We start from the raw sequence: 24,905 nt of genomic DNA, 5'->3' as shown, positions 1-24,905 counted from the left end.
TGCTTGCCAAAATCAGAGGTCATCTGGGGACTAACTTAATTTAGTTTCCTTTAAAATAATCAATGAGATGGAAATTTCAGAACACTAAGATGCTCAGGTCTGTGCAGACATGAAAGTTCTCTTTTTCTTTAGAATTGCCAGTGAGGGGAGGAGCGGGGCAGGGGGTCAAGTCAGTGGAAACTAAAGGCATTTCTCCCACTCTCCTTTCATCCTCTCGTTCATCTAGAACTTGACCAATTATCCGGGTCTTCTTGCCAGGATTTAATTGTTCTCTTGCCCCATTCCCTCCTAGGTTTTGAGGCCAAAATGAGGACCCTTTCAGTTCATTTATGCTGCACGTGCTGCCCTAGGACAGGGCTCCGGAGGCCTTCTTCAGGGGTGGGGGTTCTAGGCAGTCAGCTGCATGAGTCCCACATGCTGGCCACATCCTGCACTAGCTATTTTTTTGTTTTTGTGACAGCTTTAATTTTTTTAAAATATTTATTTATTTATTTAGGTTGTGCTGGGTCTTCGTTGTGGCGTGCAGGATCTTTAGTTGTGGCATGTGGACTTCTTAGTTGCAGCATGCAGGATCTAGTTCCTTGACCAGGGATTGAACCCAGGCCCCCTGCATTGGGAGCATGGAGTCTTACCTGCTGGACCACCAGGGAAGTCCCATGACAGCTTTACTGAGGTGTATGTTAGACAGAATAATGTCCTTCCAAAGATGCCCAGGTCCTAATCCCCAGAACCTGTGAATACATTACCTTATGTGGCAAAAGGGACTTTACTGATGTACCTAAGGAACCTTGAGATGGGAAGATCATTCTGTATTATCCAGGTGGGCCTTAGAAGAGGGAGATGGGAGGGTCAGAGGCACGGAAGGAGGTGTGATGATGGAAACAGAGGGTCAGAATCAGAGATCTGAAGCTGCTAACACTGCTTTCTTTGAAGCTGGAGGAGGGGGCCACAAACCAAGGAATGCTCACAGCCACCAGGAACGGGAGAACAGGTCCTCCCCTAGTAGAACCTCTGGAGGGAGCCTGGCCCTGCTGACACCTTGACTTCAACCCAGTGAAGCCCATTCTGGATTTCTGATCTCCAGAATTACAAGACAATACATCTGTGTTATTTTAAGCCACTAAATTTGTGGTAATTTGTTACAGCAGCCATAGGAAACCAATGCACGGTATACTTTATGTATCTAAAATCTACCCATTTCAGGGCTTCCCTGGTGGCGCAGTGGTTGAGAGTCTGCCTGCCGAGGCAGGGGACACCGGTTCGTGCCCCGGTCTGGGAAGATCCCACATGCCGCGGAGCGGCTGGGCCCGTGAGCCATGGCTGCTGAGCCTGTGCGTCCGGAGCCAGTGCTCCACAACAGGAGAGGCCACAACGGTGAGAGGCCCGCGTACCGCAAAAAAAACAAACAAACATAAAATCTACCCATTTCAAGTGTACAATTCAGTGATTTTTAGTCACTTTACCAAGTGGTGCAGCCGTGTCCATAATACAGTTTTTTGAATATTTTCATCACCCCAATGAGATCCTTCATGTCCATTTACAGATAATCTCTGTCCTCAAGCACCAGGTAACCACTACTCTACTTTTTGTCTCTATAAATTTGTCTGTAAAATTGCCTTTGGGACATTTCATATAAGTGGAATATGTGATCTGTGTCTGGCTTCTTTTACTGAGCGTAGTGTTATTCAGGTTCATCCATGTTGTCGGTATTTCATCCGTTTTTACTGTGGAAAAATATCCTGTTGTTTGGGTATATCACGTCGTTTCTCCACTCACCAGTTGATGGACAGCTGTGTTGTTTCCAGTTTGGGGCTATTAGGACTAACGCTGTTGTGAGCATTCGTGTAAAAGCCTTTGTGTGAACGTGGGTTTTCATTTCTCCTGGGTAGATGCCTAGGAGTGGAATTTCCTGGGTTGTGTGGATTTCTATATTTAACTTTTGAGAAGCTGCCAAACTGCTTTCCAAAGTGGTTGCACTAGTTTTGATTCCCACCAGCCATTCATGAGGGCTCCCTCCACCCTCAGTATAAACCCCACAACTCAAGACATTATTATTAACAGTCTGTTGGGGTTCTAGATCTGTGATCCTTGATCCATCCTACATTCTCTTATCACCAGGTTTGTTTTGGGTGTTGTCAAAATTTGAGGTTTTGGCATTGGATGAGACCTGATGTTGGTACTTGTAATATAAATAATGAGACAGAAAGTTCAGGTCGAGACATTGGGTGAGTCAAAGGGTTAACTCACCATGCCTTTCTTCTTTTATTATTATTATTTTTTTTAATTGAAGTATAGTTGATTTACAATGTTGTGTTGGTTTCAGGTGTATAGCAAAGTGATTCAGTTATACATATACATACATTCTGTTTCAGATTCTTTCCCCGTATAGGTTATTACAAAATACTGAGTATAGTTCTGTGCTCTACAGTAGGTCCTTGTTGGTTATCTATTTTATATATAGCAGTGTGTATCTGTTAATCCCAAACTCCTAATTTGTCCCTCCCTCCTTTCCCCTTTGGTGACCATAAGCTTGTTTTCTGTGTCTGTGGGTCTATTTCTGTATCATTGTTTTTAGATTCCACATATAAGCAGCATCTTATGGTACTTGTCTCTGTCTGGCTTACTTCACCTAGTATGGTTATCACTAGGCCCATCCATGCTGCTACGAACACCATGCCTGCCTTTCTTACTCCAAGCAGGTCTGCCACACATTAGCATCCCCCCCGCCGCCCCGTTCCAGCTTCTGCTTATGAGTTCTGCTTCTCCCCCCTTGTCTGAGCCCATCTAGACTCCTCACTGGGTGGGGTTGGGGGCTGGCGAGCAGACATAGAGGGTTCAGTCTATAGACAGATGTCTACCCAGGAGGAGATGGGGGTGAGGGGCCCTGACCCTGCCGTGGTGGGGGGTGGGTTTGACAGAGATGAGATCCAGACAGAAAGCCTGATCGTTCAGTCTGAGCTTGGTGGGTAGGCAGGCCCCTCTCGCTTCCTCAGTGACAGCAGTGAACAGAACACAAGCTTCATTTTGGACAGAGATGGGGAAAGGAATCTTGCAAGCACTGCATTTTCTATGTGGGAAAGTGTTGTATAGACTTCAGTGACTTACTTTAAATTTCCACGAGGGAAAAAGTGAGTAATTTTATGGTGACTGTTAGAGGGTTTTAGGCCTTTTTTTTTTTTTTTTTTTTTTTTGCGGTATGTGGGGCTCTCACTGTTGTGGCCTCTCCCGTTGCGGAGCACAGGCTCCGGACGCGCAGGCTCAGCGGCCATGGCTCACGGGCCCAGCCGCTCCGCGGCATGTGGGATCTTCCCGGACCAGGGCACGAACCTGCGTCCCCTGCATCGGCTCTCAACCACTGCGCCACCAGGGAAGCCCGTTTTTAGGCCTTTGAGGAGAAACTTGACCCTGGGGCTTCTTGGCCAGACCTGGATGACCAGGTTGTAGAGCTGGGCCCCGGAGCTGACAGGGCCTTGGGGGCACCTGACCAAGGAGTGGTTAGTCCGCAGGCAGGAAAGTGGCCGCCTAGGGCCTGACTCTGCATGAGAGGGAGGTGTGGGTGGGATGACGTTGCTGGCCTGGTCTGAGCGGGTCTCTGAGGATCATGGCCTGTAAGTTATGCAGTTAATGGGAGGCGCGAGGGGAAAGACTTAGAGAATCCAAGGTGATGACCTAGGTCAGCAGAGAGGCCAAGCCCCCCTTTTTCTTTCTTTTTTTTTTTTTTTCCTTTTGGCTGTGCTGTGTGGCTTGTGGGATTTTGCTTCCCTGACCAGGGATTGAACCCACGCCCTCAGCAGTGAGAGCACAGAGTGCTAACCATTGGACTGTCAGGGAATTCCTGCCAAGCCCTTAACTAGAGCCCGAGGGACTCAAACTCTGTTCCGTGGATGGTGTTTCTGCCATTTTTTGAAGATGAAGCAACTGAGCCTCAGAGAGGTTAAGTGACTTGTCTAAGGTCACACAGTGAGTGAAAGGAGCCGCCAGAAATTCAAACTCCAGGCTGTTTCTGAAATCACTGCCACTCTGCAAGGTGCTTTTTCTTTAGAGATGAATGGGACATACACAGAACAAAACAACCCACACTGAGTAATGAATGAATGTCCTCATGACAAGTTGCTGGGTCCAGGGGTGGGTAGACATTTTTACAGAGTGCCCCCTCCACCGCCTAGGCCCACTTTAGGAAGTAGAGGCCGCCTCTCATTGCATAACCAGCAACTGTTATTGTCTGTGTTTCCCCTGTTGACGTTGTTTACGGGCAGCAGGGAGGGTGAGAAACCACACAAAGTCTAAGGCCTGGAGGGCCCCAGGAGCTCTGCCAGGAAACAGAGACCCCCTTTTTCAGGCACCCAGTGAGATGGGGTGCAAAGAGCAGAAAATACATACAGAACTTCTCTGTGGCTCACGTTTTTAAGTGAGTGTGTATGAATTAGTGTTGTAATAAAATAAATGAAAGTAAGGTTATTATTTATAAATTGTTGGGGGGGCAAGAAGCAGAGAACCTGGTGTTTTGTCCTGCCTCCTCTGCCTCCTGACTGTGTGACCCTGGGGTGTCATTTCACTTCTTGGAATCTCAGTTTCCACTTCTGTAAAATGGGAAGGTTGTGCTGGGAGTTCTCTAAAATCTTTCTTGAAATGAACTCTCTGTAATCATAAATGCTGTCTGTTTATGTTCTGTGTCAAGAGAAGTTTTATCCATAGACTTTTTCCTATGGCTTTGAATGAAATTTACACAGCTGGCCGATTTTTCAGTGGAAACTTGGTGGGGGAGCTTTAATTTACATAACAAAGGCTTAACTCTGAGCCACTTTATGGCTTGGGTGGGTGTTAGAAAGCTTTTGGGAGGGCCTTGAAAGTCATCTGCTGGGGGAAGAGGCTGTGTTTATGCAGTTCTCTCAACACTGACTTAACCCCTGTGAAGAGTGGGGTCTGTGACCTCAGTGGACAGGATGTGGGTTACAGAACATGAGGTGTCACCCTTGCTCTGGAAGAGCTTATGTAGTCAGTTGGGATGGTTTCGAAACACTGTTCCTATCTGGTGGAGTGTGCAAGTGCCCGGACCTGGGAGAGATCTCGGAGTAGGTCTGCGTGGCTGGACTGGGGGGTTCGTGTGGAGAACACACGTCATCGGAGTCTGTGATGGCAGCCTCGTGAGCTGTGTTCAAGGAGCTTGCGTCATAATCCTCAGGCAGTATGGGGCCACTGCAGGAGCTGTGTATTACAAAAGGTAACTAGGGACTTCCCTGGCGGTCCAGTGGTTAAGACTCTGCGCTTCCACTGCAGAAGGCGCCGGTTCGACCCCTGGTCCGGGAACTAATATCCCGCATGCCCCGCTGCGTGGCCAATACATAAATAAACAAAACTAAAAAAAAAAAAGCCTTAAAATTTTTTTAAACAAAGAAAAAGAGAAAGAAAAGGTCACTAGTGGTAGCTTGGGAGATGGAGGGCAAGAGACCGGAGTCTAGGGGTCCAGTGGGAGGGATGCTCTGTTTGCAAGGAGCGGAGGCTGTAGGACCTGGGGCCAGCCTCCCGGATGCCACCAGCAAGCCACAAAGTCACAAGAAATGGCAGCCAGGGCAAGAAGCGGGGCCGGGTAGCAATGAGCATCTTCTCACGCACCCACTGAGGAACGTGTCAGTCAGTGCTCTGGGTTGCAAGTGACAGAAACCAAACTCAAGCTGGCCTAGGTTTGAAAAAGTTCATTCACTGTGTCAAGTCGCTAAATGGTCGGGGGCGGCTGAACCAGGGCCCAACCATATGCTGGCCGGGTTTTGTCTCCCACTGTCTCTTGGCCCTGCTTTCCTGCCTCCTTGTTTCTCAGGCAGTCTCTCCCTGTGAGATGGGTTCAGGCTTTCAGCCTTTCATGTTAACGACCCTGTGTGTGGGCGAGGAGGGCACCCTTTCCTGGTGCCTTCAGCCAAAGTGCTAGAGTAGGTTCTTATTGGCCAGTTAGGGTCACATGACCATTCTTGAACCTCGAGAGGACTCTTTTATTTAGCTAGTTATTTATTTATTTGGCCGCGCCGGGTCTTAGTTGCGGCATGTGTGCGGGATCTAGTTCCCTGACCAGGGATCGAACCCGGGCCCCCTGCACTGGGCGCGTGGAGTCTTACCCACTGGACCGCCAGGGAAGTCCTGAGAGGGCTCTTACAGGCCAGTTTTGGTCACATGCTTGTTCTTGTAGCAGCCACTGATTCTGGAAGATTCTGTGCTTTGACAGCCCTCTCCTTGGTGATATGCTAGCCCCTGGAGCACATGGAGGGGAGGGTCAGGGGATGCCCCAGAGGACACTGGTGCCATCCCAGAGGGGCTGGAGGCTGGGCAGGGCAGGAGCCCAGAAGTTTCCTTTTGCCTGGTTACTGTTAGGGTTAGGGTGAGAGGTCAGCACAGACTTTCCTTTTTCCTGGCCAGGGAGGCTTCTGTGACAGTGGTGTCACGACCTTGGGTGGAGTGAGTGGCCCAGAGGGAGGGAGGCGCCGTGGTGCCGTGGCCTGTCCTGGGTGCCACTGCCGCATGTATCGGTCTCTCCTCTTCCAACAGCAAACGTTTATTGAGGGCCTTGTCCCTTTTCTGAATCGCTCAGAATGTTATTTGCCTTTTTCATGAGCCTTAACTGTGCCCAGGGGTGATGGTCAGAATGTTTAACATTGGGCATCCATCAGAGTCCCTTCTGGAAGCTTCCACAGTGCCTGATGTTCATCCTTCCCTTGCTGGGTGCCGGGGCAGGTCTGGGAGCTCTGGGGAACGGCCGGCCGGGGAGAGGGGCTCCGGACAGCAGCTCTTTCCCAACCTGTGTGGAGTCCTTCGGTATTTTAACGCCTGGGCGCCATGCTGGTATGAAGTAGCTGAACCCCACCGGCTAGTTTGGAAGCTCTTGGGGCGGGGCTGGAGGAGCTGCTCCCGGCTTGCACCCCTCCTTACACTCACACCCTCGAGGATTCCCACTGGGCCACCCACAGAGTGAGTGTGCCACTGAATTTCTGGAGGTCATGGAGAGAGGCCGGGGACATTGCTCTGGAAATGGCAGCTTTCTCCTGCTCACCCCACACCCTCAGCTGGGCTGAGTGCTTCTTCAGATCGGCTGCCCTTTCCTCTGAGCTTCTATGAGGCCGCTGCTGCCCGCACTTACTCTCTTTGCACCCAAGCTTTTTTTTCTCTTTCCTGTGAGCAGTTCAGGTTTACAGGCCTTGGAGAGTGTGCAAATATTTGACTTTAATTAAGGAAGTCCCGAACGAGGAATAGAAAGAGTTACTTCTCGTTTATTATTTCTGGGGGACTCGGGGGTGGGGGTGGGCATGACCTATGATGCCTCCAGCCACCTGGTCCTCCAGGGCGGTGCAGGCACCCAAGAGGCCAGGCCAGGCGCAGTGCGGTGGGCCAGCTGGCCCAGGGTGGCCTGTGGGAAGAGAAAGGCAAGAGAGTGCAGAGTTTAGGGACTTCCCGGCTGGCGCAGTGGTTGAGAATCCACCTGACAACGCAGGGGACACGGGTTCGAGCCCTGGTCCGGGAAGATCCCACGTGCCGCGGAGCAGCTAAGTCCATGCGCCACAACTACTGAGCCTGTGCTCTAGAGCCCGCGAACCACAACTACTGAGCCTGTGCTCTAGAGCCCGCGAGCCACAACTACTGAGCCTGCGTGCCACAACTACTGACGCCCACAAGCCTAGAGCCCGTGCTCCGCAACGAGAAGCCACCGCAATGAGAAGCCCACGCACCGCAACGAAGAGTAGCCCCCACTCGCCGCAACTAGAGAAAAGCCCGCGCGCAGCAACAAAGACCCAACGCGGCCAAAAATAAATAAATAAATAAATAAATAAATAAATAAATAAACAAACAAATAAATAAAGAGGGTGCGGAGTTTGGAGGCGTCCACCATGGGCCCGAATCTGGAACACGGAGCAGGTGATGAGAAGGGTGGTGCCCGCTACCTGAGTAATACCTACCAGCTGTTAGCACTTCCTGCCGGCTGGTCGTGGTGCCCGTGTGATCCCTTTGATCTCACTGAATAATCCTCTCCACAAACGTGAGTGGTTAAATATCATCATCCCCATTTACAGCTGAGGAAGCTGAGCCCAGAGAGGTTAAGGAATGTGTCCAGGGCCACGCAGCTACTCAGTGGCAACTTGGGTATGTCAGGCTCCAATGCTGGGCTAAAAACCAACCCCCTGTATAGTGCCCAAGGGGTGTTCTTAGACTCCATGGACTGTTTTGAGGACAGGTGAGGGATCCTATAAATCAGAGCCCAAGGGTAGTAGATCAGAGTTTACGCTGGTGGTCAGAGCCTGCATATTGGCTGCAGGAGGGAGAGGAGAGAGCGTGGGTGAGGGTAGAGGAAGCAGTGGGCCTCAACCTGGGGTATCAGGAAGGGAATGAACCCAGACGCCCAGAGCTCCTGTCCCAGCTCTGCCACCGCACCGTGGGCCTTGGGTGAGTCATACCGTCTCTAGGTTCTGGTTTCCTTTTCACTGAAATGAGAGTAACAACCACAATGGCAGCTTTTACTGTGGGCTTCCTCAGTGCTGTGGGCAGCCCTGGGACCCCGGGACGGAGAGGCGTATGGATTAGGGCTTCTGCTCATGGGTGCTCAGGGGCTAGTGGGGAAGGAGGACCCTCCCCACCGGTGCTGCACATGAGACATGGGACAGGTCAGCCCTCGTGACTGGAAGGGTCTCTGCCAGTTGGGGCTTGAAGGAGGGGAACAGCTCTGGTCCCAGCTCTGGTTGTGGGGTCCTCCTGCCACCTGACTGTTGTCCCTGCAGCCAGAGGGAGGGACCCGTTGACAAGGGACTTCTTTCCCCAGCCCTAGCACTGCCCTGGACCGTCCTCATCGGAACCACCTTCCCAAGCCCTCAGATGAAAAATACCAAGTCCCAGCCACGCAGCATAGTCACCTGGGAGCTTTCTGCAAACACCGATTCCCAGTCTGGGGAAACACTGTTTCTAAAAAGCTCCCCGCGTGATTCTCGTCCGCAGCCTGCTTCTCCGGGGACCTGCTGCCCATTCCTGCCGAGGCGATGGATTCATTAGGGCTCGGGAGAGGTTCCAGAAACCAGATGCCTCAGGGGCTTCGCAGCTGCTCCTGGCTCCCAACTCATTACTGTGTCCCGACCCTTTCGAGAGGCTGCATTCTCCGTGGATGTGCAGGACGCGGGATGTCCCCAGTGTGCCCCGAACCCCTGGGCGCCAGCGGCCGGCCTGGGGTTTATGTGAGCCCTCCGGGGCACCTGGGCTTCCTCTGGGCGCTGCTTCCTCCCTGCTCTGGGAAGAGCCTGGATCCCTACCCCTGGGACTGTGTAGGGCCACGCTCAGGTGACTCAGCACAGTATCTCCCAGTACCCAGTGCCTGCTGCCCCAGTGGGACTCAGTGACAGCCAGCCACAGGCCTGGGACAGAAATCAAGCAGAACAGCCGTGGCAGTTTAGAATCTGAATTTGAACCTGACAGGGGTTTTGGAGATCTGATCGATATGATGCTCTTGCACTCTTGGGTTCAGAATCAGAGTTTTCTAGCATTTTTACCTAGATTTGGTTTCTCTGCTTCTAGAGAAATCCTATTTCTTGAAGTTCTACTAGGGGCCAGCCACTTTCTGAACATTGCGTCATAGTAAATTTGCAAGGATTACAGAGGGAGAAACAAGCTTCCCCAAGGAGTTGTGACATATTTGCACATGACTGAGTCAGGATTCGAACCAAGGTTGGTCTGACTTCAAAGCTCATTTCTGTGCACAGAGATGTACTGTAGTTCCAATTATGTAAAGTCAGAGCTGAGCTGTTCCATACGGTGGCTGCTAGCCATATGGGGTTATTTAAATAGAAATTAATAAAAATTAATTAAAAACTCAGTTACACTAGCCAGAGTTCAGCCGCTCTGTAGCCACATGGGTCTGGTGCTATGGTATTGGACAATGTAGGTATAGAACATCTTCAGCACTGCAGAAAGTTCTATCAGATAGTGCTGAGCTAGAGTGACCGAATGGCACAGACAGGAATCCGGGCACGTATGGCCGAGGATGGTTAGAGGAGGGGACATGGTGAGCGGGCCGTCTCACCCTGTTGGCATCCGCTATTAGCGTCACCAGCTGTCCTGGTTTGCCTGAGACTGAGGGGTTTCCTGAGACTTGGGACTTGCTTTGTTAAAGCTGGAAAATTCTCAGGCAACCTGAGACGAGTCAGTTACTCTGTTCACTGCACAGTGTCCCTGTAGATGTCACGCCTGTGCTCAGGTCCAGGACACAGAGTTGAACAAAAAGTTGCTGAAAGTTCGGGGGGAAGTTAGCTGATGGAGTGGCGGCATCGTTTAGGTCAAATGGGAAGAGTGCTCTGAGAAAGGGGAGCATCAGGTACGGCGTACCCTGAAGCCTCTCTGAAGCGGGGTACGCCCGAGCTGAGAGTGGACATCTGGGATGCAGTGAACCAGGTGAAGGAGTTTGGACGTGTGCGGAAACTCAGTGATCAGCCCTGGGTAGTTAGGAGTTGGGAATCTTGGGAGATGGTTCTGACTCTGCTGTGATCCTGATGTCTTCACCACAGGCATGTTCCTTTCCTTCCATGCTTCAGATTCTCTCACCTGTAAAACCAGGCAGTTAGACCAGATACCCGCAATAATATTCTCTAGCTCCACCAATGTCACTTTTTCAGGTAAATCGTGATATGTCTTTAAAGGTAACACAGCCCTACACTGACAAAGTGTTTGATAATCGGTTCCCTTCTGTTTCAGAAACAACATCTTTACCTTCTCTGTTAATGAGCTTCTTTCCTTTTCTCCAGTTTGAAAAGGGTAGGGCTAGGGCTAGCCCACAGGATTGAGGTTTTCCTGAGAGGGTATTAAGTCTGGCTGTTTAATTCCCAAGAGGTCTTTTCCTTCCTTGTTCACCTTCTTTATTTATTTATTTTAATTGTTGAAGTGCAGTTGGTTTACAATGTTGTGTTAATTTCTGCTGTACAGCAAAGTGACTCAGTTATACATATATATATACATTCTTTTTCATATTCTTTTCCATTATGGTGTATCACAGGATACTGAATATAGTTCCCTGTGCTATACAGTAGGACCTTGTTTTTTATCCATTCTATATATGAGTTTGCATCTGCTACCCCTAAACTCCCAATCCATCACTCCCTCCCTCCCTCCCTCCCTCTTGGCAACCACAAGTCTGTTCTCTGTGTCTGCCTTCTTCACCTTCTTGTTAGATTTCTTAACTCAGTGGTGTGCTGAGCTGCAGCATAAAAGGAAAAAGAAAAACCACTTATTTTTATTTATTTTAAAAATATTTATTTATTTCGTTGCACCGGGTCTTAGTTGCAGCAGGCGAGCTCCTTAGTGTGGTTCCAGGGCTCCTTAGTTGTGGCATGCGAACTCTTAGTTGTGGCATGCATGTGGGATCTAGTTCCCTGACCAGGGATCGAACCCAGGCCCCCTGCATTGGGAGCGTGGAGTCTTATCCACTGCGCTACCAGGGAAGTCCCCCAGGCCACTTATTAAAGTACACAGTAATAATTAATGTTATTAGTTTGAAGAAATGATTGGCTAAAGCTTTAAAATATTTTGAACATTTACCAACATGTAAGCACTCTACTATGTAGTGTCTCCACTCCCCCTAAATGAGGGATTTTTTTTTTTTTAAGGTTAAAGGCAAATTTATTACCTGGACATAGAGTTGCAAGTACTACAGCTTCATTAAAAATATTGTAAAATATATAAACAGTAGATCATGATACTCTGGAAAAAAGTGTAAGATGTGTATACATCTTCAGCTGAAATCAGCCTGTGCAAGGAGAATGGTTAAGCAACATGTAGAAACTATGTTTTGGATTTTATCCTGCTTCAGAATTCGACCCTGAGAATGGTCCATCGTTCCAGGAGAGTAGGGATGTAGAGGGAAATGATAATAAATGTTATTGCTGAATATTATCTTTGAAAGAGAATAGCTCCGTACAATAGCAGTGTCTCCCCAAATCTCAGGCCCTGGATTTGGGAGAAAGGTGAGCTCCGGAGTCAGGTCAGAGTCCTTCCACTCAGAGGGTTGCCACCTCAGGGAAGAGAGTATGTGAATAAAAGAAGCTCAAGTACATGCATACCTTGTTGTAGTGCGCTTTGAAGATATTGCTTTTTTTTTTTTTTTTTTGCAGTACGTTGTGGCCTCTCCCGTTGCGGAGCACAGGCTCTGGACGCGCAGGCTCAGCGGCCATGGCTCACGGGCCCAGCCGCTCTGAGGCATGTGGGATCCTCCCGGACCGGGGCACGAACCCGTGTCCCTTGCAAAGGCAGGCAGACTCTCAACCACTGCGCCACCAGGGAAGCCCGATATTGCATTTTTTTTTTTTTTTTTTTTTTTTGCGTTACTTGGGCCTTCCACTGCTGTGGCCTCTCCCGTTGCGGAGCACAGGCTCCGGACGCACAGGCTCACCGGCCATGGCTCACGGGCCCAGCCGCTCCGCGGCACGTGGGACCTTCCCAGACCGGGGCACGAACCCGCGTCCCCTGCATCGGCAGGCGGACTCCCAACCACTGCGCCACCAGGGAAGCCCCCCGATATTGCATTTTTTACAAGTAAAGATTTGTGGCAACCCTGTGTTGTCAGATAATACAAAGTGGCGTAGGATTTCGTGTGGCATAAGTTTAGGTGATGGGCGTCCAGAGGGTGGTGTGATTGATGAAAGCTGCAGTAGTTATCTTAACGTTGTTATCCACAACCATTTATCTCCTATGTGCTTATTTATTTTTATTTCCTAATTTCTGATTCTAAATATTTAGGGCTGCCCCTGTGACCCTATCCTTTGCGTTTCCTTGTCGCCCTTGGGTCAGAGTCACACTGTGTCACAGTAGCCAATCCGCACTCTCCTTGGAGCCTGAGGTCCTCGAAGATGGGAACTTTGTCCTCATGTCCATCTCTCTGGCACCTTTGGAGCTGCCTGGCATGTGGCAGTCAGTCATGACATTCTTATTGAGCAAACCAAGCTGTTACTAGCCAAAGGCCCATGTGTGGTCACTTTCAACTTTGTTGTTTTAGTTGTCAAGGCTGCTATAACAAAATGCCACAGACTGGGAGCTTATAAACAACAGACATTTATTTCTCACTGTTCTGGAGGCTGAAAATCTGAGATCCGGGCACCAGCATGGTCGGGTAAGGGCCCTCCACCCATGACAGAAGGAGTGAGGGAGCTGTCTGGTGTCTCCCTTATAAGGGCACTAATCCCATTCATGAGGGTTCCACCCCCATGACCTTCCAAAGGCCCCACCTCCTAATACCATCACATTGAGGGCTTAGGATTCCAACATTGGAATTTTGGGGGGGGGGACATAAGCATTCAGACCAATAGTGCTTGTTATTGACGTATAATATGCATATAAAGAAGGGCACGTCATGATTATTTTTGCATGTGTGTTGATTTAAAACATGAAATGGCAGATGTTTGGAGATAGAAGGCAAAGAGAAGCAAAGGGTAGCATGCTCAGATGTGAGCTATGGAAGGGTCTCCCGATAACCGTGTGAATCCTGAACCAAACACAGCAGATCTTCCAGCCTAGCTGCTGAATGCCTCTTCTGCTTAGCAAAACCCGAGACAGATGCGGACTGGCGTAATTCATCCGAGCAGGGCAACAAGAGGTTTGGAAATGCTCTAAATGAGACCTCCTCATCCTGATTAAGAAATTATATTCTTTTTTTCAAAACAGATTTTTGGTTTCTTAGTTAGAACTGAGGGGTAATGTGAACATATACAAAAATCGCCTTCCTAATTCAGGGTCAGGGAGGCAATGGTAGGGAAAAGTCGGAGAGACTTTTAAGAGACCACTTTGAACTAATTGCAGTGTTAGCAGTTTCACGTGGCTATGGAAACTGCTGAGTGTTCGCAAGTTACTTTTGCAGGGCCCCCTTGAATGTGCAAGATAAGCTAGCTACCTGTGCAGTGATCACATTTAATTTTGTTTCACAAATTTATAGAAAGAATTGATGTGCTTAAAAGTCTATTTTTATAAGTTTGTTAAATATTGCCCTGGTAATTTTTTTACATTCTTGCTAAGTCCTCCAGATAGTATAAAATAAGTTTCAACCAAAGTTATAAGAATTATCATGAATTCTTATAAATAGCTAACATTTGATGAGTATTTAGTATGTATTAGCCACTGTTCTGGGGGAAAGTTTTATTAAAGAAGTGATGAAGAGTTGCTGGAAATACTACAGAGCTCATGTAATTGAACAGGATTATGGGTATACGTTTCTAATTTTATCAACAGGGATAGAATGAATCATGGCTAAGAAAAAACAGCATGTGATAAAGAAGCCAATAAAATTACAAGATGAATTTACTGAGGAGAAGGAGTAATTATTTGAATTATTATTTTCTTGTTTAATTAACATTTATTAAGTGTCTTCTGGGTAACAGGCCCTGTTAGGTACTTTTACATCTGCTGTTTTATTTAATTATGGTGCGTTTTTCACTTCCAGATAAGATTTCCCATGGGCTTCCTTTGACTAATGAGTTATCCTAGGCCCGTGCTTCACAGTCCTGTTTGCACCCTACAATCACCTGGGGATCTTTGGAAAACTATAGTGCTGGTTTCATCCTTAGAGAGTCTGTTTAATTGTACAGGCTTGGGATCCAGCGGCAGTATTTTTAAAGGTTTTCCTCCCTCCCCTGTGGGCTCTGGTTGAGCCGGGGTGAGAACCACTATGCTAGGCTGTTTGAGATGTTATTTCACTGGCAGGAAAATATTGCCTTAAACTCTTCAGCAATAAGCAACTATTGCAAACTTTGGGAGTTTGCTGTGCCAGGTGGATATAAGTAAAACACCTGGGGCCTCCCTGGTGGCGCAGTGGTTGAGAGTCCGCCTGCCGATGCAGGGGATACGGGTTCGTGCCCCGGTCTGGGAGGATCCCATATGCCGCGGAGCGGCTGGGCCCGTGAGCCATGGCCTCTGGGCCTGCGCGTCCGGAGCCTGTGCTCCGCAACGGGAGAGGCCACAACAGTGAGAGGCCCGCATACCGCAAAAAGAAAAAAAAAAAAAAAAGAAAAAAAAAACACCTGCTTTGCTTTGTCTGTTGCCTATTAACTGGGATATGGGAAGTGTCAGAATAATGATTAAATGAAGCAGGCTAGAAAATGTCACCCTCAGTGTCTCAGACCCAGAATTTCCAGGTGCACTTAATTTGTCACCTGGGTGTTGCTCAGGGGTGGTTTCAGAAACATCATGCCAGTGACTTGCATACTAAGTTTTTTTTTTTTTTTTAAGAAAAAAGTACTCTAAGGAACTTCTACACTAAAGGTAATTCCTTTAAATGAAATACATATGTATGTACACAGTATAGATCTGCGAATAAAAACTTTAAGAGGACACAGGAATTATGAGGAATTCTTTTGATGAAGGGGTTGTACAGGTCGAAATGGCCTCCTTAAAAATCGTGTTTGCTGTCACAGTGAAGTTAATGTCAAAACATTAAAAAAACAAGGGGGAACTAAGTGGTTTGGGGAGCTCAACTTTTCTTTAAAAATTCTTATAGCCTGAGATCACATAATAGAGATTTAACCTAAAAAATGATCCATAATCCAAGAACATATTCAATCCCTAAAAACTTTTTTAGTCACCTTCATAAATCGATTTGTTTCAGTGGGAACTTTTAGTCCTGCCTAGAAAAATCCCAGGAGTTGTGAAAGTGTGGTGTAATTGGCGGTCAGGTAAAGGAAAGATTCCGTTAGACCTGCCAACATTCAGCATTTTCCCCTAAAATAAGCAACGTTTCTGGTAGGTGTGACTAGATAGCCTTCCATTTAAGAGCGTTGTCCAAAAAAAAAAAAAAAAAGAAAAAAAAGAAAGAACGTTGTCCTCCTTTTAAAAACATTATATTGCATTTGCTAAGAGACCTTGGGCAAGTCATATCATTCTTTTGGACCTGAGGTTCTTCATTGGTAAATAAGGGGGGCTGTTAGTTTTCCGATGGGGCTTTGCTGAGCACCTCGAGTGGCTTAAAGAGCCCTGGCGGATGAATGTTGAGCTGGCACCTCTCTGGGTCTCTGGGTTTCGAGCCCTGGCAGAGGAGTTTTGAGCTGGCATCTCTCTGGGTCTCTGGGTTTCCCGCTCTGGCCTCAGACAGAGCTGCTGTCTGGGGCAGGTCTGGATGGGTGCTCATTTGCAGAGAGAGGAGATCCTTTCGTTCTGCATGTGTTTCTGAGGACCTACTATAAGTCAGGAATAATACCAGGTGCTGGGGACACCAGGATATGACCAAAACAGAGTGGGAGACCTCAGGTAGCTTGAAGTGTCCTGGAGCAGACAGACAGGGACACAGATAATTCCAGTATTTCTTCAGCTAGGTCAGGGGCTGGGGGGGAGAAGGTTGGTCAAATCACTGACTGTGTATGTGAGCCTTGGTTGTATTTTTTTAGAAACAAATGACAAGTGGAGGACAGTTCCCTCCTTGAGTCACTGCCTAGTCACTCTCAAAGGGAAAAGAAAGAGGAAGGAGGAGGGCCCACATGGGATGCTTGGGACTTCCCTCGTGCCCTGGAGTGGACTCAGGGACTTGGCCGTGCTGGTGAGAGGGCTATCGGGAAAAGAGGAGGATCTGGGCTCTCAGAAGACCACAGAATTAGCCCTTAGGACTGGGAGGGCACGTGGGAGGTCATCTAGTCCAGGCAAGTTACTCTGGCAAGCCCACCTGCCTACATATCCAGGTCTACATATCCTATGTCTCTCTTCCTACCTATTGTGCTTGACCTTGTAAATCAGCAATTTGGTCTGTGGGCCTTTGCAAGTGCTGCCAATTCTGCTTGGATCCCCTCGGTTGGGCAAATTCAAACTTGTCTTTTAGTTCTCAGCTTAGATAACACCTTCTTGGGGAAGTCTTTCTTATACCCATCACTTTCCATCCCCTGCTGAATTAATTAAATACCCTTTCCTGTGATTGCCCAGCACCTGTACTCACCCCGGTTGTAATACTTTTTGTTACTCCATTGTAATTGCTTGTCAGCCTGTAATTGCCCCACTAATTGATGAGAGCCCTTTGTGGCTGGGATGGTTTAATTCCTGGAATTATCCCCATGGCCACATGCTTGGTACATCGTAGGTGCTCAGTAGATAGTTGTTGAATGAATGAGTGTCCTCACTTGACAGCAGCGGCTGCAGGAGCTCAGAGAGGTTCAGTGACTTGACCAAAGTCACACAGCTCTGGGAGACCGAGACGGGACTAGAGCCCATGCTATGAGTCTAAAAAGGAGACAAGATCAGATCCAGTTTCTGGAGTCATGGTCCTGGTTCTCTGTGTCCATATAGAGGAAGTGAAAGAAAGTCACCCTTGTTTTGAGCTGAACACTTTCCTTCTAGGGGAGATATACTCTATCTCCTGGGTTTGTCTCTAAGTGATGCAAATACCAGCTTACTCTTCATGTTCTTAAAATAAAACCAAACAAAGAGTTTTGGGGGCTTCCCTGGTGGCTCAGTGGTTAAGAATCCACCTGCCAGTGCAGGAGACATGGGTTCCAGCCCTGGTCTGGGAAGATCCCACATGCCGTGGAGCAACTAAGCCCGTGCGCCACAACTACTGAGCCTGTGCTCTAGAGCCCGTGAGCCACAAGTACTGAGCCCACGTGCCGCAACTACCGAAGCCTGCACATCTAGAGCCCGTGCTTCGCAACAAGAGAAGCCACTGCAATGAGAAGCCCGCGCACAGCAACAAAGAGTAGCCCCCGCTCGCCGCAACCAGAGAAAAGCCCGGGTGCAGCAACAAAGACCCAACGCAGCCAAAAAAATAAAGTAAAAATAGTTCTTTAAAAAAAAAAAAAGTTTTGTGAGAGTGAGTTAGTATGCTTTTTTCCAATTTCTAGGACTCCAGGACCCTAAAATTTTTCCCAAGTAAGCAACTTGTCCTGTTTTCTGTTTTGTAAATCTGGTCAAAGTATCAGAAAGAAAGAAAAAAGAGTCCTTTATGTAGCTGCAAGACATAGCGAGTGGAGTCAGAACTGTCATCATGTCTCTGGGCATCTGTGTGCACGTGTGTGTTGTGTGTTGTGTGCACGCGCATACATGCAGAGTGTGGAGCATGTGCACACATGTGAGGTCTTAGCTTGTGAGTATGTTTAAATGGTTCTTAAATCCCCTTTTTCTTTGGCCACTGGGCAGTTTTGTGATTTTTCTTTAAAAGAGAATTTTAAACCACACTCAGGCAACAACAGAAAGAAAACCTGTACTGGTGAACGAGAGGATTGCTGGCAAAGTAGCAGGAGTGGTTGACATGATTGGCTGATAATGTTCTCCCACGACAATTAGGAAGGGCCCCCAAACCTTTTGTGAATAAAGTGAGGCTGGTTAAGTGGCTTCCGGTAGTCAGCCCCCCCTTGAAAAGCAAAGAGAAAACACTAAGGCAGCTGAAGATTTAATCAAAATTAAGGCCGGAAGAGGGCATTCTTCCAGGCAATAATAAGAGCGTCTAGACACTGCAGATCTTGCTCCTATCTTCACACTAAATGCTGGTGAATGGGTTTGAATGGGATATTGTTTAACTATGGTTTTATGAAGACTCCCTTTGATTCATAAGTATTTGTCACTGTAAGAGATTTTGAGGGTGACAAGGATGGTGTCATGTACATGTTTGTTTTCCTTTCTCTGCGGTGTAGAAACCTAAAGCAGGAAGCGATTCAGGGGTAGATGACTAAGACCTGTTCAAACTCAAGTTGAGCTGAGCGTTTTGCTGAGACCAAGACTTGCTGAGGTACCCCAGAGTTCCAGCATCCTTTATCTTAGAATTCTGAGTCTGAAAGGACAGCCAGGCCCCACCTTCTATGTCCCTGGGACAATGCAGTCCAGCCAAACTGTGCCTCCAACAGAGGAGTTTGATTTGGGTTTGCTCTTTACTTGCTGTGCAACCCTCAGCAAGTTACTTAACATCTCTGAATCTCCATTTCCTTTTTTTTTTTTGAATCTTCATTTCTTTATTTGTAATACACAAGACTACTTTGAACATTAAATGAGAAAAACATTTGTGAAACATGCTCTGTAAACTTTAATGGTCGGGAGAAATGTTATTTGGATTGAAATGCTATTGGATAGAAACGCTATACTGGGTTGTTATTCCTGGTACAGGAAAAAACAACAGTGGTTAGGATTTACTGGAGGCTTTTTTGTGTGCTGGAAACTTGTGATTTGCTTAATCCTTGCTATAACTCTGTTTTACAGGAGAAGAAACTGAGGCCTGGAGTTTGAGTAATTTGTTCAAGGTTACCAAGTTGGTAAGTAACAGAGCTGGATTTGACCACCCGGCTTCAGAACTAAGAGCTTCATTTGAATTATCTTAAGCTTCGCAACAGCCCTAGAAAGTTGAGCTTCAAAGAAGAGAAGTAACCTTGCCCAAGTTCATTCCACTGGTAAGGGGTTGTCTTAGTCCATTCAAGCTGCTGTAACAGAGTACCATAGACTGGGTGGCATATATACAACAGAAATTTAATTCTCACAGTTCTGGAGGCTGGGAAATCCAAGATCAAGGTGCTGGCACATTCGGTGTCTGGTGAGGCCCACTTCCTGGTTCTTTGTGTTATAACTTCACATGGTGAAAGGGGCAAGAGAGCTTTCTGAGGTCTCTTTGATAAGGGTACTAATCCCATCCATGAGGGCTGTGTCCTCATGACCTAATTAGTCACTTCCCAAAGGCCCCACCTCCAGATACCATCATATGGGGGGTTAGGTTCCAACATATGAATATTGGGGGGGGGTACGGACACAAACAAGTCCATTGCAGGGGTCGATTCAGTATTCCCATGCAGCAGTCTGGCTCGAGAACTAGTGCTCTTAACCACTGTAAACTTGCTGCTCTTGTAAGGCCCCTCACGGAAAACCAGTTCTGTGAGCCTGGGTGCCCTCTACCCCCAAAAGGGCACTTCCCTTTTCTGCCCTTTCCCTAAGCTTCCTGGTACCCTCACTCCCCTCCATTTGACTGTCCAGTCTCTGGAGAGGTTTAGCCATAGAACGAAGACAGAACTGGCAGCATGTTATCCAGCAGTCTCTCCTGCATGCCTTTAACTTTTATTTTAGTGGAGGTATGACTTACGGACTGCATAATGCACATCTTTTTAAAAAATTTTAATTTTATATTGGAGTATAGTTGATTAACAATGATGTGTTAGTTACAGGTGTACAGCAGAATGATTCAGTCATACCCATAGAATGCACACATCTTACATCCTGATGAATTTTTAACATGTTACGCTCATCGAGACGCCACTCAGATCAGGATACATGGTATTGCCATCATATAAGTTCCCTCATGCCCCTTTGCTGTTAGTACTGCCCCTGGAGATAGCCACTATTCTGACTTATAGACGTCAGATCATGTCTATCATAGCATAGGTTCCTGCTTCTATCCTATCCAGATGCATATATACTTGCTCCACAGAAACAAAATAGAGGGCTTCCCTGGTGACGCAGTAGTTAAGAATCTGCCTGCCAATGCGGGGATACGGGTTCAAGCCCTGGTCCTGGAAGATCCCACATGCTGCGGAGCAACTAAGCCCGTGCGCCACAGCTACTGAGTGTACACTCTAGAGCCCGCGAGCCACAACTACTGAGCCCACGCGCCTAGAGCCCGTGCTCCGCAACAAGAGAAGCCACAGCAATGAGAAGCCCGCGCACCGCAACGAGGAGTAGCCCCCACTCGCCACAACTAGAGAAAGCCTGCGCATAGCAATGGAGACCCAACACAGCCAAAAATAAAATAAATTAAATAAATTAAAGCAAACAAAAACAAAATAGAGGTAAAAATCACACTTTAAATAGCGTGGGTGACCCTGTCTTTCCACCAAGCAGGCATCTCTCTTGGAGTGAGCTGAATGGGAGACACAGATCTGCTGTTCCTTTTGTTGGTCTTCGTTCTGATGGCTTTTTTTTTTTTTTTTTTGCGGTGCGCGGGCCTCTCACCGCTGTGGCCTCTCCCATCGCGGAGCACAGGCTCCGGACGCCCAGGCCCAGCGGCCATGGCTCACGGGCCCAGCCGCTTCGCGGCACGTGGGATCCTCCTGGACCGGGTCACGAACCCGCGTCCCCTGCATCGGCAGGCGGACTCTCAACCACTGCGCCACCAGGGAAGCCCTGTTCCGATGGCTTTTTGGGGGGTGAGCATCTTGTGCTATCGGGTGTGTTTCTCATATTTATAGATTTTAATCATCATCCAACATGGCCCCCAAACCCAAGCTGGCTATTTCTTCTTGTGCTCTACCTAAGAAACCCAACCCAGTACTGAAGAAAAAACTGGCTGTGTTGCACTTAATGAGAGATGGTTTGTCCGTCTCCACGATGAGGCTTTATTATGGGATTTTCAAGGGGAATTCTGATGCCCTTCCACTTTCATGTTACAAGTAGACTTTAGAGGCTAAGCTTTGAGTAAGAGGCAGTTATAATGTGGACAGAACCCCATCATGGGTAAGTGGGTGTATTAGACTTGGTGACCTGGAACGCTTCTGGCAACATGGTGGACTGACTTGTGTGACTCCTTCCTGGTAGGAGCACAGAGCTGACTGAAATACAACAACTGTATCTAGGGGAGCTCATCAGAAAGGAAAGTCCACAAGTGTCAAAAATGAAGAGAGAAATCTAAGCCAAATGGTTACGTGAGCTAAAAGCATGACAACTTATGGGGCTTTTGCACCCAGATGGAGGCTGTAGTCCGGGAGTTACGGTTTTAAGACCACAGTGGGTCTAGGAATGAGACCTGGGTCCAAGGTGGACTTGAGTGCCCAGGAGCGTTAAACATTACACGTCTTCGTGAAAAGGGGCTAGAAAAACTCCACTGTCTGCAGAAACAGAGAGGAAGCTTGTTTTGAGTGGAAAAAAGTCACCAGCAAGAAAGGAAAAACCTGGGGCTGTACCATGTGTGGTTGTGGAATCTATATTGTTATGGTCATGAGATATGAGAACTCCTCAAGCTGAGAAATTAACCTAAAAACTGGCTGCCTGCTGTGGGAATCCCTAACACAAACACACAATCACTCCACAAGGACACTTCAACAACTTAGACCTAACAGGACTCCTACAGAAAGAACCCTAGGATGAGTTCACAATTAAATCATACGGACTACTCAGGAAATGAATGACTTTGAGTTCAAAGTAATAGAACCATCTAAAAGAGACTATAAGATAGTATATATATATTTTTAAAGTATCATTTTTTCATTTTAACTTATTTTTAAAAATTTATTTATTTTTGGCTACGTTCAGTCTTGGTTGCTGAGCTCAGCCTTTCTCTAGTTGTGGCGAGCGGGCGCTACTCTTCGTTGTGGTGCACGGGCTTCTCATTTTGGTGGCTTCCCGTTGCAGAGCACGGGCTCTAGGTGCACGGGCTTTAGTAGTTGTGGCATGCAGGCTCAGTAGTTGTGGCTCGCGGGCTCTAGAGTGCAGGCTCAGTAGTTGCGGCACACGGGCTTAGTTGCTCTTGGCATGTGGGATCTTCCCAGACCAGGGATCGAACCTGTGTCCCCTGCATTGGCAGGCAGATTCTTAACCACTGTGCCACCAGGGAAGTCCCAAGCCAGTATATTTTCAAATGATTAAAGACTAAAGATGATTCAAAAATGTAATGAAAGACGGAAAAAGAATAGGTTGATTTGTAAAGCTGCCACATGGAAATGAAAAATATTCATTGAAATTAAAATCTAACAAAAGGGTTAGCTGACAGACTAGACATAGTGAAAGAGATAATTAGTGAACTGGAAGACAATAATAAAGTTTACATTTGTTAAGTCCTTAATATGTGCCAGACACTGTTCTGTGTCCTTGCATTACCTCATTTAATCTTCAGAACAAAATTATAAGGAAGGCATTATCATTATCGTCTGTATTTTACAGATGAAGAAACTAAGGTGTAATAGTTCAAACCACTTGCCCAATGTCACAGAGCTGGTAATGATGGAGCTGGGATTTGACCCCCAGTTGTCTAGTGTAGCCTAGAGTCTGTGTTTGCAATTACTACACTGTAGAAAATCATCAAGAATAAGCACTAAGTGATAAAGAGATGGGAATATGGTAGAGGGGCATGGAGGAGAGGAGAGGGTACTCCTTAGGTCTCAGCACAGGGACTAGGGGAGAGGCATCATTAGAAGATGGAATAATTAGCTGTCCCTTCAGATCTCCTCCAGTCCTTAGGTTCCAAGAACTTGTGCCCCTACTGAGGGCAGAAATATTCAAAGAAGAGCCTCAGTTTCCACTATAGTATGAATTGATGGGCTGATGTTTAACAAAGGTCTCTCTGGGGGAAAGAAAAGAAGCCCTGACTGTAGCATTTACCGATGTCTATGGTATAAATACTTCCACCACGACCAAGTTCAAGCTACCGACATAATGTCAGTGAACATGGCCTTGGGAAGAGATGTGCGTAGTTGGCTCTTTTGAGCCAGTCTGAGCCAGCTCAGCAAACCAGTGGGTCTGACGTTCATTCTCTTTTAAGCTCTGATCTCTGGGTTGTGCATCCAAGGGGCAGAATGTTCAGGAAGTAGTAGTATCATGTGTAATATCACAGCGGCAGGAAGAGACAGTGGGACAAGAGTGGAGCTCTGCCCCCACTTTCTTCCCTTGAATTTAAGAAACAAGAAAACATTTTGTGAATGTGTGTGGAGAGACTGACATCCTTATGACACTGTTGGTGAGAATGAAAGTGAATCCAAGCTCTTTGAAGGCCATTCAGCACCATCTGCCAACATTTTAAGTGCAAGTACTCTTTGACCCCGCAATTCCACTTCAAGGGTTTTATCTTATAAATCTCATCTTTCCTGTAGTTACACATGTGTGTGAAGATGTGTGTAATGTATGTTCATTGCAGCATTGTTTGAAATAGCAAGACCCTGGAAGCAACTGAAATAAATGTATGTCAGGAGAGGATTGATTGAAGGGATTATGGTATATCCTTACAGGAGAATACTGGGCCACTGTTTAAAGTAGTAGGTGGTATGTACCAAGAAGGAATCATCTCCAGGATGCATTCTTTTTTTTAATATATGTAAATTTATTTATTTTAATTTTGGCTGCGTTAGGTCTTCATTGCTGCGCGTGGGCTTTCTCTAGTTTTAGTGAGCAGGGGCTACTCTTCCTTGTGGTGTGTGGGCTTCTCATTGTGGTGGCTTCTCTTGTTGCGGAGCATGGCTCTAGGCGCGCAGGCTCAGTAGTTGTGGCGCACGGGCTTAGTTGCTCCACGGCATGTGGGATCTTCCCGGACCAGGGATTGAACCCGTGTCCCCTGCACTGGCGGACGGATTCTTAACCACTGCGCCACCAGGGAAGTCCCCATTCTTTTTTTTTAAATTGAGGTGTTCTTTAGAGTTGACATATAACACTATATTAGCTTCAGGTGTACAACATAATGATTCCCTATTTGGATATAATGTGAAATGATCACCACAGTAAGTCTAGTTAATATGCGTCACCGTACATAGTTACATTTTTTCTTCCTATGCTGAGGACTTTGCAGATCTACTCTCTTAGCAACTTTCAAATATGGACTGTAGTATTGTTAATTATAGTCACCACACTGTACTTTACATCCCCATGATTTATGTACTTTAGAACTGGACATTTGTACATTTGACCCCCTTTACCCATATTTCCAACTCCCCAACCCCCAGTTTTGGCAACCAGCAATCTGTTCTCTGCATCTATGATTAGGGATTTTTTTGTTTGTTTGTTTTTTAGAGTCCATATATAAGTGAGATAATACGGTATTTGTCTCTCTCTGACTTATGTCACTTAGCGTAATGCCCTCAGGGTCCATCCATGTTGTGGCAAATGGCAAGATTTCCTTCTTTTTTATTGCTGAGTAATAGTTCATTATGTACATATATATAATAGATCACATTTTCTTTACCCATTTATTCCAGGATGCATTCTTTTTTATTAATTAATTAATTAATTAATTATTTTTGGGCTGTGTTGGGTCTTTGTTG

The 24,905-nt window shown here is 47.1% G+C and overlaps 1 protein-coding gene across 2 annotated transcripts in view; it reads left to right on the top strand.

The window, feature by feature from the left end:
• CYRIB (CYFIP related Rac1 interactor B) overlaps positions 1–24,905 on the top strand; it is a 154,779-nt gene that overhangs the window by 20,397 nt on the left and 109,477 nt on the right. The window contains exon 2 of one of the 2 annotated variants that reach the window (XM_081258912.1): positions 19,162–19,214. The gene's annotated coding sequence lies outside the window, so the exon portion shown is untranslated. Of the gene's footprint in view, positions 1–19,161; positions 19,215–19,236; positions 19,350–24,905 lie in introns of those variants that run through there. The other variant, XM_081258913.1, reaches the window with a different exon arrangement.

Source organism: Mesoplodon bidens (assembly GCF_964165515.1).
Source record: "Mesoplodon bidens genome assembly, chromosome: 16".
Classification (NCBI taxonomy): domain Eukaryota; kingdom Metazoa; phylum Chordata; class Mammalia; order Artiodactyla; family Ziphiidae; genus Mesoplodon; species Mesoplodon bidens.
Note: the sequence above shows the minus strand (reverse complement) of the source record. Positions and strands in the feature narration are given on the sequence as shown.